General features: G+C 40.9%; 1 long non-coding RNA gene across 1 annotated transcript in view; it reads right to left on the bottom strand.

Annotated features, from left to right (window-relative positions):
* The window catches only part of LOC129137462 (uncharacterized), a 114,393-nt gene that overhangs the window by 19,418 nt on the left and 75,494 nt on the right, over positions 1-19,481 (bottom strand). The window contains exon 2 of the long non-coding RNA XR_008540037.1: positions 5,061-5,174. This is a non-coding gene — a long non-coding RNA (uncharacterized LOC129137462). The remainder of the gene's footprint in view (positions 1-5,060; positions 5,175-19,481) is intronic.

Raw genomic sequence — 19,481 nt, 5'->3', positions numbered from 1 at the left:
GAGTAATCAGCGAATTGAAGGATACAAATATTGTTAAGACTCTTGATATGTTCTACCTTATTGTTCTTCAGAAATATTGGGTCATTTCTAGCAATTCCATTATTAAGTATATATTCAAAAGAAAAAAAAATCGTTCGACCAAAAAAGACACTTGCGCTCATGTGTTCACCACAACACTATTCACAATAGCAAAGTCACGGAATCGACCTAGGTGCCCATCAATGGTGGACTGGACAAAGAAAATGTGGTACACATACCCCATGGAATACTACGCAGCCATAAAAAGAAAGAAATCATGTCCTTTGCAGCAACACAGATGGAGCTGGAGGCCATTATCCCAAGCGATTTAATGCAGCAACAGAAAATCAAATACCACATGTTCTCACTTATCAGTGGAAACTAAACATTTGATACTCATGGACATAAAAATGGCAAAAACAGACACTGAAGACTGGTAAAGGGAGGAGAGAGTGGGGGCAAGGGTTGAATAACCATCTATTGGCTACTAGGCTCAATACCTGGGTGATGGGATCAATCGTACTTCTAACCTCAATATTAAGCAATTTACCCATGTAAAAAACTTGCACATGTACCCCCTGAATCTAAAAGTTGAATGTATATTTAAAAAAAAAAAGAAGAGGTATTAGGTCATTTCAACCAATAATACATGAGAGCACTTTGTCAGTATTTGGAAGTTTTGTATTTTAACAATTCTCTAATTTCTATTTCACATTGCTCAGAGAGGAACTCTAAAAAATGTCATTTAATTTGTCTAAAATATAGCACACTACAGAGAGAGAGAGAGAGAGAGTACGGTAGGGGGGAGGGGAAGAAAAAGAGAACGCATTGTACTCCCAACTAAAATATCACAGTGGGCAATCACTGAGTGAATCAGATTTCAGGAAAGACAAAGAGAACAAAATTAATTTCCTCCTTAACAGAAAACTCTGTTTTCCAACTATTTTTTGTAGCAGCAGTCATGTCACTTCTCTTACTTTTAGGACCACCTTCTAAGCCAAGCCACAAGCAGGTAAGACAAAAAATTCCACTGGTAATTCCACTGGGACTTAGTCCACTTGCTCCATCCTGCAGGTGGAGGAAACTGGGAACCCCAGTCTTGCCCAGCAGAATTCATCCCTGCCCAAAACAACACAGAATGCTCATTTCATTATACTTTGAGGCATTTTAGATCCCGTGGGAAATGCTATTAAGTGATTGAATTCAAAACAGCATTTTATACTGTATATACAAAAAACAGCTTTTTGCCCACAGTAAACACACTTACAGGTTCGCTTTGCAACATTCAAATCATACAAAAATCAAACGCACACAAAATGTAGTCACATAAACCAATTCATAATGCTAGAAGCTAGTATTAAACATTGAACATAGACTTACTTTGCAAAGATGAAAATAATTTGAGTTTACTACAGCATTATTTCTAATTTTTCTCTATGCATATTTTGTTATTGAGAAAAGAGCATAGGATTATTTTTATCATTTTTTTTTTACTTAACTTTTTTAAGAGATAGGATCTTGCTCTGTCACCCAGGCTGTAGTGCAGTGGCATGATTATACTTCACTGCAGCCTCAAACTCCTGGGCTCAGCATCCCTCCCACTTCAGCCTCCAGAGTAACTGGAACTACAGGTGCATACTACACTTGGCTAATTTTTTTTTTTTTTTTTTGAGACAACAGAGCTCTTGTTGCCCAGGCAGGAGTGCAATGGCACAATCTCGGCTCACCGCAACCTCCGCCTTCCAGGTTCAAGCGATTCTCCTGCCTCAGCCTCCCAAGTAGCTGGCATTACAGGCATGCACCACCACGCCCAGCTAATTTTGTATTTTTAGTAGAGACGGGGTTTCTCCATGTTGGTCGGGTTGGTCTCGAACTCCTGACTTCATGTGATCTGCCTGCCTCGGCCTCACAAGGTGCTGGGATTACAGGCATGAGCCACCGCACCTGGTCCACACTTGGCTAATTTTTATCTTTTTTGTAGAGATGTGGTCTTGGGTTCGAGGCCCAGGCTGGTTTCTAACTCCTGGCCTCAAGCAATCTTTCTGCCTCAGTCTCCCAAAGGACTAGGATGACAGGTGTGAGCCTCTATGCCTGGCCTGATTTTTCACTTAACTCTTTAATGTAAGAAGTTTACCTGCTATTCATCACCCTCCATAATACTATTTTTAATAGCTGTGGAATAAACCAAAATTTACCACTTGTCTTTAGTCGCCTGGAGAGTTATCAAATGTCAGGCCCTGTGCTAACCTCATTTAACCCACGTAATGTTCTTATAAGGCAGGTTCTATTATCATCCCCATTTGACAGACGAAACTGTTGCACGAAGTCTGGTATCTTATCTCAGGGATGAAAAAAGAAATCACGATCTAAACAGTGATCCCTGATTGCTAACTGAGATTTTCATAGAAACTGAGAGTCCAAATAATCTCTGTTTTAAAACTTCAGTTACCTTGTTTTAGCTGAGCTGGTGTCCATTTCTATGGAAACAGATGTAGCAGCAGAGGAGTGAAAATTGGCTTTGGTGAGCGTCAGAAACAATTGCTGCCCGAAAGCAGGACTGTCGTTTCCTAAATCACACCTGCCCAGCCTGAGACATAAGGGACATGGCTGGAGTTTGTAGATTATTGGCTTTGGAAATTAAAAAAGAGAGTTCTGCCAAATTTGATGCTTAACTCCTCAGCTAAGTCTCACTAGTCAGTCTAAATAATTCAGGCAAAATTAGGGTACTTTTTTTTAACCCAGAGTTTGCAGAAACTCTGTCTAGTTATCTCCAACATTTTTTAGATAATTGCCAAATATTCTATCTCATTCACAAGGAAAAAGCTTGTTTTTACCAAAAAGTAATTACTGTCATTGAGTGACTATTCACTCTGTGCATAGCAATATAGGGTAATAATTTTATAATTACAATCTCACTCCTTAAGAAATTGTCACATATAACTTCAAGCACAAATAGTTTAAAGTTTATCATGGAAATTTTGAAACATCTACTAAACTAGATAGAATAAGGCAGAGTCGGAAAATTTTGTCCCATGGGCTAAATCTGGCCTGCCACCTGTTTTTGTAAATAAAGTTTTAGTGGAATGCAGCCACATTTATCCATTTACATATTGTCTATGGCTGCTTTCACGCTGCAATGGTAGAGCTGAATAGTTGTGATGGAGACCATATGGCCTGCAAAGCCTAAAATATTTACTATCTGGCCCTTTAAAAAATAGTATACTGACCACTGATCTAATGAACACCTATAGACCCATCAGTCAGCTTCAGCTCATTAGAAGCATGCATTTGCAGGTGAACTTGACTGTTCGAAGTCTTTCTTAGTGCCCCTTATAAGCCATTCAATTATTTATGCAACATAAATATCAACAGTTAAAAATTGTTGCAAGTACAGGTACAATAACCAAATCAAGAAAATGTTTAGATAACAACATGGGATTGCTGTGATTTCTTCTTCCCTCTCTTGATGTATGTCACTCTGGAGTTGGGTACTGTAGAAAAAGAGAGTAGCACAAAATCCAAGGCTGAGAAAGTGAAAAGGTGCTTCAGAGAGGTGGGTGGCAGTGTAGGAGTGAAGGAAGAGCCGACAAGGAAATCTACAGAATCCTCTCCCCTTAACCCCAAGCCCCAGGAACCTGCCCAGCATACACCCCCGGCACTGATTCCAAGATTTTCTTAAGCTCAGCCCCTCGCTTGCTCTGCTGTATAGAGCAGCTCATTCACCGGCTCTGGCCAATAAGTCCACAGAAGACTCAAGTTTGCCCGAAATACAAGGGCATGATCCTTGTCTTACCACAGGATTCTTCAGATCAAATGCATATATGCATACATGTGTTTCTTCAGAACACTGTAGTTCACACTCATAGTAGATTTGTAGTTCACACTGTAGTTCATAGTGTGGTAGATCTGAGAAATCATGTGGTGGGACCATCCAATTAAGAAGTTGGAGTGATGACATCACTATCATCACAAAAATGCAAGTTAAAACCACAATGAGATGCCATCTCACACCAGTCAGGGTGGCTATTATTAAAAAGTGAAAAATAACAAATGTTGGCAAGGCCATGGAGAAAAAGGAATGTTTATACACTTTTGGTGAGAATGTAAATTAATTCAACCCCATGGAAAACAGTATGGAGGATTTCTCAAAGAACAAAAAATGGAACTATCATTAAACTCAGCAATCAAACTACTTGGTATCTACCTAAAGGAAAGGAAATCACTCTATCAAAAAGACATCCACATTCATGTTTATCATCACACTGTTGACAATAGAAAAGTCATGGAATCAACCTAAGTACCCAACAACAGTGTATTGGATAAAGAAAATGTGGTCCAGCTACACCATGGAATAGTATGCAGCCATAAAAAAGAACAAAATCATGTCCTCTACAGCAACATGGATGCAGCTGGAGGTCATTATCCTGAGTGAATTAATGTGGAAACAGAAAATCAAGTACCACATGTTCTCACTCATAAGTGGGAGCTCAACAATGGGTACACATGGATGTAAAGATGGAAACAATAGACACTGAGGACTCTGAAATGAGGGACAGAGAGAAGGAGTCAAGGTTTGAAAAACTACCTATTGGGTACTATATTCACAGTCTGAGTGGTGGGTTCAATAGAAGCCCAAACCCCAGCATTATACCATACACCTGTGCAACACATCTGCACACGGACCCTCTGGATCTAAAATTAAAAATACTCCAGGCACTGTGGTTTATGTCTGTAATCCCAGCACTTTGAGAAGCTGAGGTGGGTGGATCATTTGAAGTCAGGAGTTCAAGACCAGCCTGGCCAACATGGCAAAACCCCGTCTATGCTAAAAACAAAAACAAAAAACAAAAAACAAAACAAAACAAAAACACACACACAAAAATTAGCCTGGCACAGTGGCCCATGCTTGTAATCCCAGCACTATGGGAGGCTGAGGTGGGCAGATCACTTGAGGTCCGGAGTTCAAGATCAACCTGACCAACATGGTGAAACCCTGTCTCTTCTAAAAATACAAAAAATTAGCCAGGCGTAGTGGCACTTACCTATAGCACCAGCTACTCGGGAGGCTGAAGCAGGAGAATTGCTTGAACCAGTGAGGCAGAGGTTGCAGTGAACCGAGATCATGCCATTGCACTCCAGGCTGGGCAAGAGAGACTCTGTCCAAAAAGAAATAATAATAATAATTAAATAAATGACATTGAAAAAAATGAATTTGGAGAAAAACAAATCAACAACAATAACAGCAAAGGGGAGAAGTTCTTCCTTTGTCTTCCCCATGTCTTGTAACATTTTTTAATGTGCTTTCAGATTTACCTATTTATTTTATCCTCAGAACCCGCCTTTGAGGTATGTAGGCAATTTACCTGAATCTGCCTTTTATAGATGAGGAGTTCAAAGCACCGAGAGTGAAACACCATTTCTAAAGGTCATGTAGGGGCAGGATAGTCCTGAAAGCCAGATGGGGAATCCAAGCAATCTGACTTCGACTTCAGATTCTAATGCATGCCACCTCTGTCTCCTTAAGCAAATTTCTTAACCCCATTTTATGTCTTTTTTCTCCTTTGTAAAAAGTGGATAACACCTAACAGGTATTTAACAAATTTTTTCCATAATGTAGTATCCTAGAGAGAAAAAAAGAAGCTCAACATGATCTTTTAAAACTTGTCTGGAGTGCCCTGTGGGGTGGAGCCAAGATGGCCAAATAGGAACAGCTCCAGTCTACAGCTCCCAGCGTGAGCGACACAGAAGATGGGTGATTTCTGCATTTCCAACTGAGGTACCAGGTTCATCTCACTGGGGAGTGCAGGACAGTGGGTGCAGCGCACTGTGCATGAGCAGTGAGCAGGGAGAGGCATCGCCTCACCTGGGAAGTGCAAGGGGTCAGGGAATTCCCTTTCCTAGTCAAAGAAAGGGGTGACAGACAGCACCTGGAAAATTGGGTCACTCCCACACTAATACTGTGCTTTTCCAATGGGCTTAACAAAAGGCACACCAGGAGATTATATCCCGCACATGGCTCGGAGAGTCCTACGCCCACGGAGCCTCACTCATTGCTAGCACAGCAGTCTGAAATCAAACTGCAAGGCAGCAGTGAGGCTAGGGGAGGGGCGCCCACCATTGCAGAGGCTTGAGTAGTAAACAAAGTGGCTGGGAAGCTCAAACTGGGTGGAGCCCACCACAGCTCAAGGAGGCCTGCCTGCCTCTGTAGGCTCCACCTCTGGGGGCAGGGCACAGACAAACAAAAGGCAGCAGTAACCTCTGCAGACTTAAATATCCCTGTCTGACAGCTTTGAAGAGAGTAGTGTTTCTCCCAGCATGCAGCTTGAGATCTGAGAACAGGCAGACTGCCTCCTCAAGTGGGTCCCTGAACCCCGAGTAGCCTAACTGGAAGGCACCCCCCAGTAGGGGTGGACTGACATCTCACACAGCCAGGTACTCCTCTGAGACAAAACTTCCAGAGGAACAATCAGGCAGCAGCATTTGCGGTTCACCAATATCTGCTGTTCTGCAGCCACTGCTGCTGATACCCAGGAGTTTGTTGGAGTGGACCTCCAGCAAACTCCAACAGACCTGCAGCTGAGGGTCCTGACTGTTAGAAGGAAAACGAACAAACAGAAAGGACATCCACACCAAAAACCCATCTGTACATCACCATCATCAAAGACCAAAGGTAGATAAAACCACAAAGATGGGGAAAAAACAGAACAGAAAAACCAGAAACTCTAAAAATCAGAGTGCCTCTCCTTCTCCAAAGGAACACAGCTCCTCACCAGCAATGGAACAAAGCCGGATGGAGAATGACTTTAACAAGTTGAGAGAAGAAGGCTTCAGAAGATCAAACTACTCCAAGCTAAAGGAGGAAGTTCGAACCAATGGCAAAGAAGTTAAAAACCTTGAAAAAAATTAGACTAATGGCTAACTAGAATAACCAATGAAGAGAAGTCCTTAAAGGACCTGATGGAGCTGAAATCCATGGCATGAGAACTACGTGACGAATGCACAAGCCTCAGTAGCCGATGCAATCAACTGGAAGAAAGGGTATCAGCAATGGAAGATGAAACAAATGAAATGAAGCGAGAAGATAAGTTTAGAGAAAAAAGAATAAAAATAAATGAACAAAGCCTCCAAGAAATATGGGACTATGTGAAAAGACCAAATCTACATCTGATTGGTGTGCCTGAAAGTGACGGGGAGAATGGAACCAAGTTGGAAAACATTCTGCAGGATATTATCCAGGAGAATTTCCCCAATCTAGCAAGGCAGGCCAACATTCAAATTCAGGAAATACAGAGAACACCACAGAGATACTTCTGGAGAAGAGCAACTCCAAGACACATAATTGTCAGATTCACCAAAGTTGAAATGAAGGAAAAAATGTTAAGGGCAGCCAGGGAGAAAGGTCGGGTTACCCACAAAGGGAAGCCCATCAGACTAAGAGTGGATCTCTTGGCAGAAACTCTACAAGCCAGAAGAGAGTGGGGGCCAATATTCAACATTCTTAAAGAAAAGAATTTTCAACCCAGAATTTCATATCCAGCCAAATTAAGCTTCATAAGTGAAGGAGAAATAAGATACTTTACAGACAAGCAAATGCTGAGAGATTTTGTCACCACCAGGCCTGCCTTAAAAGAGCTCCTGAAGGAAGCACTAAACATGGAAAGGAACAACCGGTATCAGCCACTGCAAAAACATGCCAAATTGTAAAGACCATCAAGGCTAGGAAGAAACTGCATCAACTAACGAGCAAAATAACCAGCTAACATCATAATGACAGGATCAAATTCACACGTAACAATATTAACATTAAATGTAAATGGGCTAAATGCGCCAATTAAAAGACACAGACTAGCAAATTGGATAAAGAGACAAGACCCATCAGTGTGCTGTATTCAGGAAACCCATCTCATGTGCAGAGAGACATACATAGGCTCAAAATAAAGGGATGGAGGAAGATCTACCAAGAAAATGGAAAACAAAAAAAGGCAGGGGTTGCAATCCTAGTCTCTGATAAAACAGACTTTAAACCAAAAAAGATCAAAAGAGACAAAGAAGGCCATTATATAATGGTAAAGGGATCAATTCAACAAGAAGAGCTAACTATCCTAAATATATATGCACCCAATACAGGAGCACCCAGATTCATAAAGCAAGTCCTTAGTGACCTTCAAAGAGACTTAGACTCCCACACAATAATAAAGGGAGACTTTAACACCCCACTGTCAACATTAGACAGATCAACGAGACAGAAAGTTAACAAGGATATCCAGGAATTGAACTCAGCTCTGCACCAAGCAGACCTAATAGACATCTACAGAACTCTCCACCCCAAATCAACAGAATATACATACTTTTCAGCACCACACCACACCTATTCCAAAATTGACCACATAGGTGGAAGTAAAGCACTCCTCAGCAAATGTAAAATAAAAGAAATTATAACAAACTATCTCTCAGACCACAGTGCAATCAAACTAGAACTCAGGATTAAGAAACTCACTCAAAACCGCTCAACTACATAGAAACTGAACAACCTGCTCCTGAATGACTGCTGGGTACATAACAAAATGAAGGCAGAAATAAAGATGTTCTTTGAAACCAATGAGAACAAAGACACAACATACCAGAATCTCTGGGACACATTTAAAGCAGTGTGTAGAGGGAAATTTATAGCACTAAATGCCCACAAGAGAAAGCAGGAAAGATCTAAAATTGACACCCTAACATCACAATTAAAAGAACTAGAGAAGCAAGAGCAAACACATTCAAAAGCTAGCAGACGGCAAGAAATAACTAAGATCAGAGCAGAACTGAAGGAAATAGAGACACAAAAAACCCTTCAAAACAAATCAGTGAATCCAGGAGCTGGTTTTTTGAAAAGATCAACAAAACTGATAGACCGCTAGCAAGACTAATAAAGAAGAAAAGAGAGAAGAATCAAATACACGCAATAAAAAATGATAAAGGGGATATCACCACCGATCCCACAGAAATACAAACTACCATCAGAGAATACTATAAACACCTCTACACAAATACACTAGAAAATCTAGAAGAAATGGATAAATTCCTTGACACATACACCCTCCCAAGACTAAACCAGGAAGAAATTGAATCTCTGAATAGACCAATAACAGGATCTGAAATTGAGGCAATAATTAATAGCTTACCAACAAAAAAAAAAAGTCCAGGACCAGATGGATTCACAGCTGAATTCTACCAGAGGTATAAGGAGGAGCTGGTACCATTCCTTCTGAAACTATTCCAATCAATAGAAAAAGAGACAATCCTCCCTAACTCATTTTATGAGGCCAGCATAATCCTGATACCAAAGCCTGGTAGAGACACAGCAAAAAAAGAGAATTTTAGACCAATATCTTTGATGAACATTGATACACAAATCCTCAATAAAATACTGGCAAACCGAATCCAGCAACACATCAAAAAGCCTATCCACCATGATCAAGTGGGCTTCATCCCTGGGATGCAAGGCTGGTTCAACATACGAAAATCAATAAACGTAATCCAGCATATAAACAGAACCAAAGACAAAAACCACATGATTATCTCCATAGTTGCAGAAAAGGCCTTGGACAAAATCCAACAATCCTTCATGCTAAAAACTCTCAATAAATTAGGTATTGATGGGACATATCTCAAAATAATAAGAGCTATCTATGACAAACCCACAGCCAATATCATACTGAATGGACAAAAACTGGAAGCATTCCCTTTGAAAACTGGCACAAGACAGGGATGCCCTCTCTCACCACTCCTATTCAACATAGTGTTGGAAGTTCTGGCCAGGGCATTTAGGCAGGAGAAGGAAATAAAGGGCATTCAATTAGGAAAAGAGGAAGTCAAATTGTCCCTGTTTGCAGATGACATGATTGGATATCTAGAAAACCCCATTGTCTCAGCCCAAAATCTCCTTAAGCTGATAAGCAACTTCAGCAACGTCTCAGGATACAAAATCAATGTACAAAAATCACAAGCATTCTTATACACCAATAACAGACAAACAGAGAGCCAAATCATGAGTGAACTCCCATTCACAATGGTTTCAAAGAGAATAAAATACCTAGGAATCCAACTTACAAGGGATGTGAAGGACCTCTTCAAGGAGAACTACAAACCACTGCTCAATGAAATAAAAGAGGATAAAAACAAATGGAAGAACATTCCATGCTCATGGGTAGGAAGAATCAATATCGTGAAAATGGCCATACTGCCCAAGGTAATTTATAGATTCAGTGCCATCCCCATCAAACTACCAATGACTTTCTTCACAGAATTGGAAAAAAACACTTTAAGGTTCATATGGAACCAAAAAAGAGCCCGCATCACCAAGTCAATCCTAAGCCAAAAGAACAAAGCTGGAGGCATCACACTACCTGACTTCAAACTATACTACAAGGCTACAGTAACCAAAACAGCATGGTACTGGTACCAAAACAGAGATATAGACCAATGGAACAGAACAGAGCCCTCAGAAATAATGCCGCATATCTACAACTATCTGATCTTTGACAAACCTTACAAAAACAAGCAATGGGGAAAGCATTCCCTATTTAATAAATGGTGCTGGGAAAACTGGCTCACCATATGTAGAAAGCTGAAACTGATCTCTTCCTTACACCTTATACAAAAATTAATTCAAGATTGATTAAAGACTTACATGTTAGACCTAACACCATAAAAACCCTAGAAGAAAACCTAGGCAATACCATTCAGGACATAGGCATGGGCAAGGACTTCATGTCTAGAACACCAAAAGCAATGGCAACAAAAGACAAAATTGACAAATGGGATCTAATTAAACTAAAGAGCTTCTGCAGAGCAAAAGAAACCACCATCAGAGTGAACAGGCAACATACAGAATGGGAGAAAATTTTTGCAACCTACTCATCTGACAAAGGGCTAATATCCAGAATCTACAATGAACTCAAACATATTTACAAGAAATAAACAATCCCATCAAAAAGTGGGCAAAGGATATAAACAGACACTTCTCAAAAGAAGACATTTATGCAGACAAAAAACACATGAAAAAATGCTCATCATCACTGGCCATTGGAGAAATGCAAATCAAAACACAATGAGATACCATCTCACACCAGTTAGAATGGCGATCATTAAAAAGTCAGGAAACAACAGGTGCTGGAGAGGATGTGGAGAAATAGGAACACTTTTACACTGTTGGTGGGAGAGTAAACTAGTTCAACCATTGTGGAAGACAGTGTGGTGATTCCTCAAGGATCTAGAACTAGAAATACCATTTGACCCAGCCATCCCTTTACTGGGTATATACCCAAAGGATTATAAATCATGCTGCTATAAAGACACATGCACATGTATGTTTTTGCAGCATTATTCACAATAGCAAAGACTTGGAACCAACCCAAATGTCCAACAATGATAGACTGGATTAAGAAAATGTGGCACATATACACCATGGAATACTATGCAGCCATAAAAAATGATGAGTTCATGTCCTTTGTAGGGACATGGATGAAATTGGAAATCATCATTCTCAGTAAACTATTGCAAGAACAAAAAACCAAACACCGCATATTCTCACTCATAGGTGGGAATTGAACAATGAGATCACATGGACACAGGAAGGGGAATATCACACTCTGGGGTCTGTGGTGGGGTTGGGGGAGTGGGGAGGGATAGCATTGGGAGATATACCTAATGCTAGATGACGAGTTAGTGGGTGCAGCGCACCAGCATGGCACATGTATACATATGTAACTAACCTGCACAGTGTGTGCATGTACCCTAAAACTTAAAGTATAATAAAAAAAAAAGTCAGGAAACAACAGGTGCTGGATAGGATATGGAGAAATAGGAACACTTTTACACTGTTGGTGGGACTGTAAACTAGTTCAACCATTGTGGAAGACAGTGTGGTGATTCCTCAAGGATCTAGAACTAGAAATACCATTTGACCCAGCCATCCCATTACTGGGTATATACCCAAAGGATTATAAATCATGCTGCTATAAAGACACATGCATACGTATGTTTATTGTGGCACTATTCACAATAGCAAAGACTTGGAACCAACCCAAATGTCCAACAATGATAGACTGGATTAAGAAAATGTGGCACATATACACCATGGAATACTATGCAGCCATAAAAAAATGATGAGTTCATGTCCTTTGTAGGGACATGGATGAAGCTGGAAACCATCATTCTCAGCAAACTATCGCAAGGACAAAAAACCAAACACCACATGTTCTCACTCATACATGGGAATTGAACAATGAGAACACATGGACACAGGAAGGGGAACATCACACTCTGGGGACTGTTGTGGGGTGGGGGAAGAGGGGAGGGATAGCATTAGGAGATATACCTAATGCTAAATGATGAGTTAATGGGTGCAGCACACCAACATGACACATGTATACATATGTAACAAACCTGCAAATTGTGCACATGTACCCTAAAACTTAAAGTAAAATAATAATAAAATTTTTTAAAAAAGAAAATATGTGCAAGGCATAGAAGAAGAAAACTATATAACTACTTAAAGATACTCCAGAAAACCAACATAAATGGGGAAATATACCATGTTCACGAATTGAAAAACTCAAGATGTCAATTTACAAAAAAAGAAAATACAGGTACATTGAAAAACAAACAAACAAAAAACTTGTTTGGGGCTTTTATAAGCGAGGTATGTAGGGTTAAGAGAAGCAGTGTCCTGCCCTGACTCTGGGTAAGTATTAAACGTAGATGATCATTCCAAATGGCAGAGAAGGATAGATGCCCATTGCTGGAGAGAATGCCCTCCATTTACTGGCTCTCACCTCAGACACACTTTCCAAAGCAGCAGCTCTAAATGATCAAACAAAGTAGCCACAGCTTTTAGTCTTGACGTTCAGAAACTTAATCTTCACCAAAAACTTGAGTGAGATGATTTTAGGGCTTAGTGAACAAAGTGACTTCTCCATCCAAAAGTCACCAAGGCATCAGGAATACAAGGGTGTTCATGCTTACAGGCTGCTGACAACTGCACCTCCCCAGCCGTAGGGCTGCCCTTTGGGGAAGGGGAGATTCTGCAGGTCCTGTTGTGAAGACAGGCAGTGCAAGCAGAGGCTGTGGCACAAAACTACAGGGCTGCAGGCTGGCACACAATCGGCTAAACACGTGAACCATCACATTCTCTTCCTTCCGCCTGCTCAGAGTCACACCTCTGCATTCCGTTTGCCAGAGTGAGATTTTCTCCCCGTCAGCCTATTCTCCTAGCATTCATCTGTCCTGTCAACACACCATAAATTGTTCATAATGCATCGCTCCAGAGCAGCACTGAAGTCATGAGAATAAATAGATCCTGATAGACATATTGCTACCCACCGAGATTGAACCGTTGAACAGCTCATGCATATTTAGGAGGTGTTGACTTGCTTCTCATCTCATCAGGCATTTGGGAAATTTTGCCGTAAATGTTCACAAGTAGGGGGTCTGATGTTGGAGGAGCCATGAAGAAGCAACGAAATGAAAGACTTGGGAGTTGGGCACTTTCTAAGCTCTATCACTAACTGCAGTGGTTGGCTGTGAGTTTCTTAGCAAGTTTCTTACACTTTCTGGGTTTTAATTTGCTTATCTGAAAAGTATCTCAAAGGTCTCTCTTAGGTTTGAAATTCTGATTCTGAAGGAAACAGGTGTTTTCCACACGTCCCTTCTGTCCTCTTGCTCTCACCTGTCTCGGGGCCTTGAGTCACTTGTTCAGCTCCAGCCAGCACTGTGATGAGCAGCTCAGCCCAACTCAACCTCAGCCTCACAGGCACATGACCCGACACTGGTTTGCCTTGGGCCTGCAGCACCCACCACTAGCTTCTTATCCTGGGACACCCTCATTTGACACTGAGGCATGAACACCCAGGCTACAAAGTACTAGGCCATTCATGCCCTGTAGGTCAAAGGTTAGGCCAATGAGAGATGGGTATCTGGCAGAAACTCTCTTCCCTTACTCAATCAGATGGACTAAGCTAAGGATTATCTTTTTATTTGGTCTTGAAGAAGATGGCCCCATGCAATAGAGCAACCAGTTACCCTTACCAAGTAGTTGCCAACTTATCACAGCTCTCCCTCCTTCTCTGGCTCACTCCCCTTGTCCCTGCGATTTTACTCCCTAATAAAGAGGTAACACATGAGCTTCGCCTCAGGCCTTGCTTTCTGTGGATACTAAGCTAAGACATTGGGAAGACCCATGAATCAGATCAGACAATGTGACAATTAATTTATAGTCCAATAGAAACGCCCAGAGTCCTGTGTTGCTATGTTGGGTTTGTGATGACTGTTGGGCATTTATTTGGGGCATTATCATTGAGCATTCACTTTTGTCTGTCTGTCTGTCTGTCTGTCTATCTATCTATCATCTATCTATCTATCTATCTATCTATCTATCTATCTATCTATCTACAGAAAGAGATAAAATTCCTTTTCAAAAATGATCTTAGTGGCCAGGCACAGTGAGTCACACCTGTAATCCCAATCCTTTGGGAGGCCAAGGGGGTAGGATCACTTGAAGCCAGGAGTTCAAGACTAGCCTGGGCAACACAGCAAAACCCCTGTCTCTGCAATTTTTTTTAATAAATTAGATGAGTACATTTGTGTGCACCTGTAATCCTAACTACTCAGGACACTGAGGTGGGAGGATCACTTGAGCCCAGGAGTTTAAGGCTGCAGTGAGCTTTCATCCTGCCACTGCACTCCACTCTGGATGACAGGGCAAGACTCTGTCTCTAAAAACAAAACAAACAATCTTCAATCTTTAAGTGAAACAAGAGGAAGATAAGGCATGGACCTTCCTATGACTGAGATATCTAAGATAACCAACGTTCTTTCTTCCATGGCTGCCTTGCTTGACTTGAAGCCAAGAAGGCATCAGCACTCACCCCCATCTCCCAAAGGCTTTGACTATCCTCACTATCACCACTCCTTGCCACCATATCTGGGATTTTGATACTGAGTTTCTTCAGAAAATAATTTGACAAGAAATTTTTATGCATTTCTACATAGCCTCACTGGAGAATAAAGGGTCCTGGTCATGAGAGAAAATACAAGTTCCAAGAATGGAAAACAAAATTCTAAGGTTTTATACAGAATAGTCTCGCTTCTCTATACTTTGGGTTATTCTCTCAGGCCCTGGAGATGCTCCTCAAATGTGCATCCTATCGTGTATGGTTTCTCCAGAGCTACCGCTGCCATCTACGCAGCATGCTTCCCCTGTCCCTACTGTCACCTTCTTCTGGTCACAAACCTTTTTCCCTGCACAGGGCAGAGTATATGACCCAGGCTGGACCAATCAAGTACCTTTCCCTACTCCTCAAGCCAGCAACAGTTCTGGGGTGATAGGGGTACTTGACCCGATCTAGGTCACTCATAGAATTTCACTGTTGTTTTTCTTAACAGAACTAACATGAAAGACACTCCTTTTCCTTTGACAAAAGCTACAGAAATGAGATCCCAGAGTTTCCGGCAGCAGTGATCACAGCCACATAGAGAAGACGTGTCTGCTGTACAAGAGAATGAAGCCAAGACAGGGAGAAAACCAAGGACGAGAGATGAATAGAGACATATAGATCCTTGGTGTCATCAAGTTGCCAGTTCTGGTCTCTGAGCTTCACACAATCCTGCAGCTCATTTTTGTTCTCTGAGATACCCCAGTAACTTACCAATAAATTCCCATCTTTGCTTAAGCTGCCTGGAATTGGGTTTCTGTCACTTGCAATCAAAAGTATCCTGGTTAATATAGATGTGTATAAAATGCAAAGCTCTCACTCGAGTATGCCTTGCTAGTTTTTTCCCTCTGGGCACAAGAATAAATTTGATGTAGAGAGAAAGCAAGACCTTGCAGCTACCTTGTGCACTGGTTAGTTAAGTTGGATTTATGGATCATCCTTGGACACTGATCCATCCATCACTTCTTTTTTCATGCTATAGAGAGGTTTTATTTAGATATCTGCGTAAACCAGAATAAAAAAACCGTAGCTTAAAATGACAAAGAAAAGTCAACAAAGCCAGTTTGCTCTGCTTGCTAATGTTAAATTTCATTCATGTGTATAGCAGATGGAGAAGGAACCAAGATGTTTAAATTTGTTTTTTGCCTGATTCAGACACACTGTCAGGTAGGTAGAAAGCCTGGGTTTATTCTTTGGATGGAGGCTTTTCAGCATGGACTTTTGTGATCATTTATTTTAATATATGTCAGAGGCACAGATAGTTAATTATGCAGTATGGAATACCTAATTGCAATCAATAATTACATGGGAAGCTACAGTGTGGAAAATAAAGAGTTACCAAAATAACACATTGTTTCTGACAAAATAAGAAGAAAGTATGGTTCTGGCTCCAGCAGGAACATCTGCCTACCATGCCCTGCCCACTCACCTGGGCAGATCTAACCCCTGTGCCCATGAATGTGAAATATCCCAAGATACCCGGAGGAGCTGACTCTTGTAGCTAGGACATGTCTTTCTCTGAAACAAATTATGTGGGCCCCTTTCTTGCTTGAAAAGAGCTGTGTTTTAAAAATCAATTCTCAGGCATCTGTCATTCTAGCTTTTGAAATGTCTTCTTCAAAGGTGTAGATGCTTCAGGATGGGGCCTCACAGCTCTACACCTGATGTGTCAGTTATCCAGCTCCAGCAGACCTGCTAGCCATGTGCTCTGGATCCCTGTAGGAGCCCATCAACTCCAATAAACAGCAGGAAATAAAATCTCTTTGCATTTGTGTAGCATTATCTGCTTCTCAAAGTCCTTCCATGTTAAACTTGACTTTCACCTATTAGGTTTATATGGCAGGGATTATCATCACCATTTGATGGAGAAGAAAAAAACTGTGGATCATGAAAAGCTGCAAGATGAGTCAGCAAACTTATACAGATAGTATGACCTCCTGTTACACACACACACACACACACACACACGAGAGGTGTCAATTAGTAGTGATTATCTGCCACCTGATTATTTGCCCTGGAGATGTGAGACCGCTCCTAGCCCTTCCTTACCTTGACCATGGTTACTCCATCACTGGATTTAAAAAGTTAACTGTATTAATAATCAAAGTATGGATCAGTGACCCCCTTCCTTCCTGCAATCATCAGCCAATTTTGAGTAACTGTGTGTCAATCCTCACAACTTCACAAGAAGAAAAAACTCATAATGTTATCAGTCTACCTCAAGGCTCAGGATTCTTTTTGTTTTAATTTATTTCTAACTTTTATTTTAAGTTCAGGGGTACATGTGCAGGATGTGCAGGTTTGTTACATAAGTAAATGTGTGCTATGGTGGTTTGCTGCACAGATCATCCCATCACCTAGGTATTAAGCCCAGTGTCCACTAATTATTCTTCCTGATCCTCTCCCTCCTCTTACCTTCCCCCAGCCTCCGACAGGCCCCATTGTGTGTTGTTCCACACCCACCCCCACAATTTGTCCATGTGTTCTCATCATTTAGCCTCCACTTAGAAGTGAGAACATGCAGTATATAGTTTTCTACTCTTGCTTTAGTTTGCTGAGGATAATGACCTCCAGCTCCATCCATGTCCCTGAAAAGGACATGATCTCATTCCTTTCCATGGCTGCATAGCATTCCACGGTGTATATGTACATTTTCTTTATCCAGCCTATCATTGATGGGCATTTAGGTTGATTCCATATCTTTGCTATTGTGAATAGTGCTGCAATAAACATACACATGCATATGTCTTTATAATAGAAAGCTTTATATTCCTTTGGGTATATACACAGTGATAGGATTGCTGGGTCTAATGGCATTTCTGCCTCTAGGTCTTTCAGGAATTGCCACACTGTCTTTTACAGTGGTTGAACTAATTTACATTCCCACCAACAGCGTAAAAGCATTCCTTTTTCTCCACAACCTCACCAGCATCTGTTGTTTTTTTGACTTTTTAATAACAGCCATTCTGACTTGTGTGAGATGGTATCTCACTGTAGTTTGGATTTGCATTTTTCTAATGATCAGTAATGTTGAACCCTTTTTCATATGTTTCTTGGCCACATGAATGTCTTCTTTTGAGAAGTGTCTGTTCATGTCCTTTGCCCACTTTGTAATGGGGTTGTTTGTTTCTTGTAAATTTGTTTAAGTTTCTTATAGATGCTGGATATTAGACCTTTGTCAGATGCATAGATTGCAGAAATTTTCTCCCATTCTGTAGGTCGTCTGTTTATTCTGTTGATAGTTTCTTTTGCTGTCCAGAAGCTCTTTAGCTTAATTAGATCCTATTTGTCTATTTTTGCTCTTGTTGCAATTGCTTTTGGCATCTTTGTCACAAAATCTTTGCCTGTGCCTATGTCCTGAATGGTATTGCTTAGGTTTTCTTCTAGGGTTTTTATAGTTTTGGGTTTTACATTTAAGTCTTTAAGTCATCTTGAGTTGATTTTTGTACAAGGTGTAAGGAAGGAGTCCAGTTTCAATTTTCTGCATGTGGCTAGGCAGTTTCCCAGCACCATTTATTAAATAGGGAATCCTTTCCCACATTGCTTGTTTTTGTAAGGTTTGTCAAAGATCAGATGGCTGTAGGTGTGAAATCTTATTTCTGCATTCTCTATTTTGTTCCATGGGTCTTTATGCCTGTTCTTGTACCAGTACCATGTTGTTTTGGTTACTGTAGCCCTGTAATATAATTTGAAGTTGGGTAGCATGATGCTTCCAGCTTTGCTTTGGTTATGTGTGTGTGTGTGTGTGTGTGCATGTGTGTGTGTGTGTGTTTTCTCTTAGAATTGCCTTTGGCTGGGCAGGCATGTGGTGGTGCATGCTTGTAGCCCCAGCTACCTGGGGAGGCTGAGGCAGGAGAATCACTTGAACCCAGGAGGCAGATGTTGCAGTGAGCCAAGATCAGGCCTCTCCACTCCAGCTGGGGTGATAGAGGGAGACTCTATCTCAAAAATAAATAAATAAATAAAAATAAAGAATTGCCTTTGGCCATTCGGGCTTTTTTGTTCCATATGAATTTTTAAATAGTTTTTTCTAATTCTATGAAGAACGTCAATGGTAGTTTAATGGGAATAGCATGGAATCTATAAAATGCATTGGGCAGTATGTCCATTTTCATGATATTGATTCTTCCTATCCATGAGCATGGAATGTTTTTCCATTTGTTTGTGTCCTCTCTCATTTCCTTGAGCAGTGGTTTGTAGTTCTCCTTGAAGAGGTCCTTCACTTCCCTTGTTAGCTGTATTCCTAGGTATTTTATTCTTTTTGTGGCAATTGCGAATGGGAGTTCATTTGTGATTTGGCTTTTGGCTTGCCTGTTGTTGATGTATAGGAATGCTAGTGATTTTTGCATATTGATTTTGTATCCAAGCCTCAGGATTCTTAACATGAGTGTGTCAATTGACAAAAAATTAAAGTACCAACAAAGACCTTTAGAAAATCCCTCAAAAAAGTGGTACAGAGATAGAGGGAATATGGGCAGGGCACTA

This window comes from Pan troglodytes, chromosome 18 (genome assembly GCF_028858775.2).
Source record: "Pan troglodytes isolate AG18354 chromosome 18, NHGRI_mPanTro3-v2.0_pri, whole genome shotgun sequence".
Lineage (NCBI taxonomy): Eukaryota > Metazoa > Chordata > Mammalia > Primates > Hominidae > Pan > Pan troglodytes.
The sequence above is the reverse complement of the archived record's forward strand: the minus strand, read 5'-3'. Positions and strand labels throughout refer to the sequence as shown.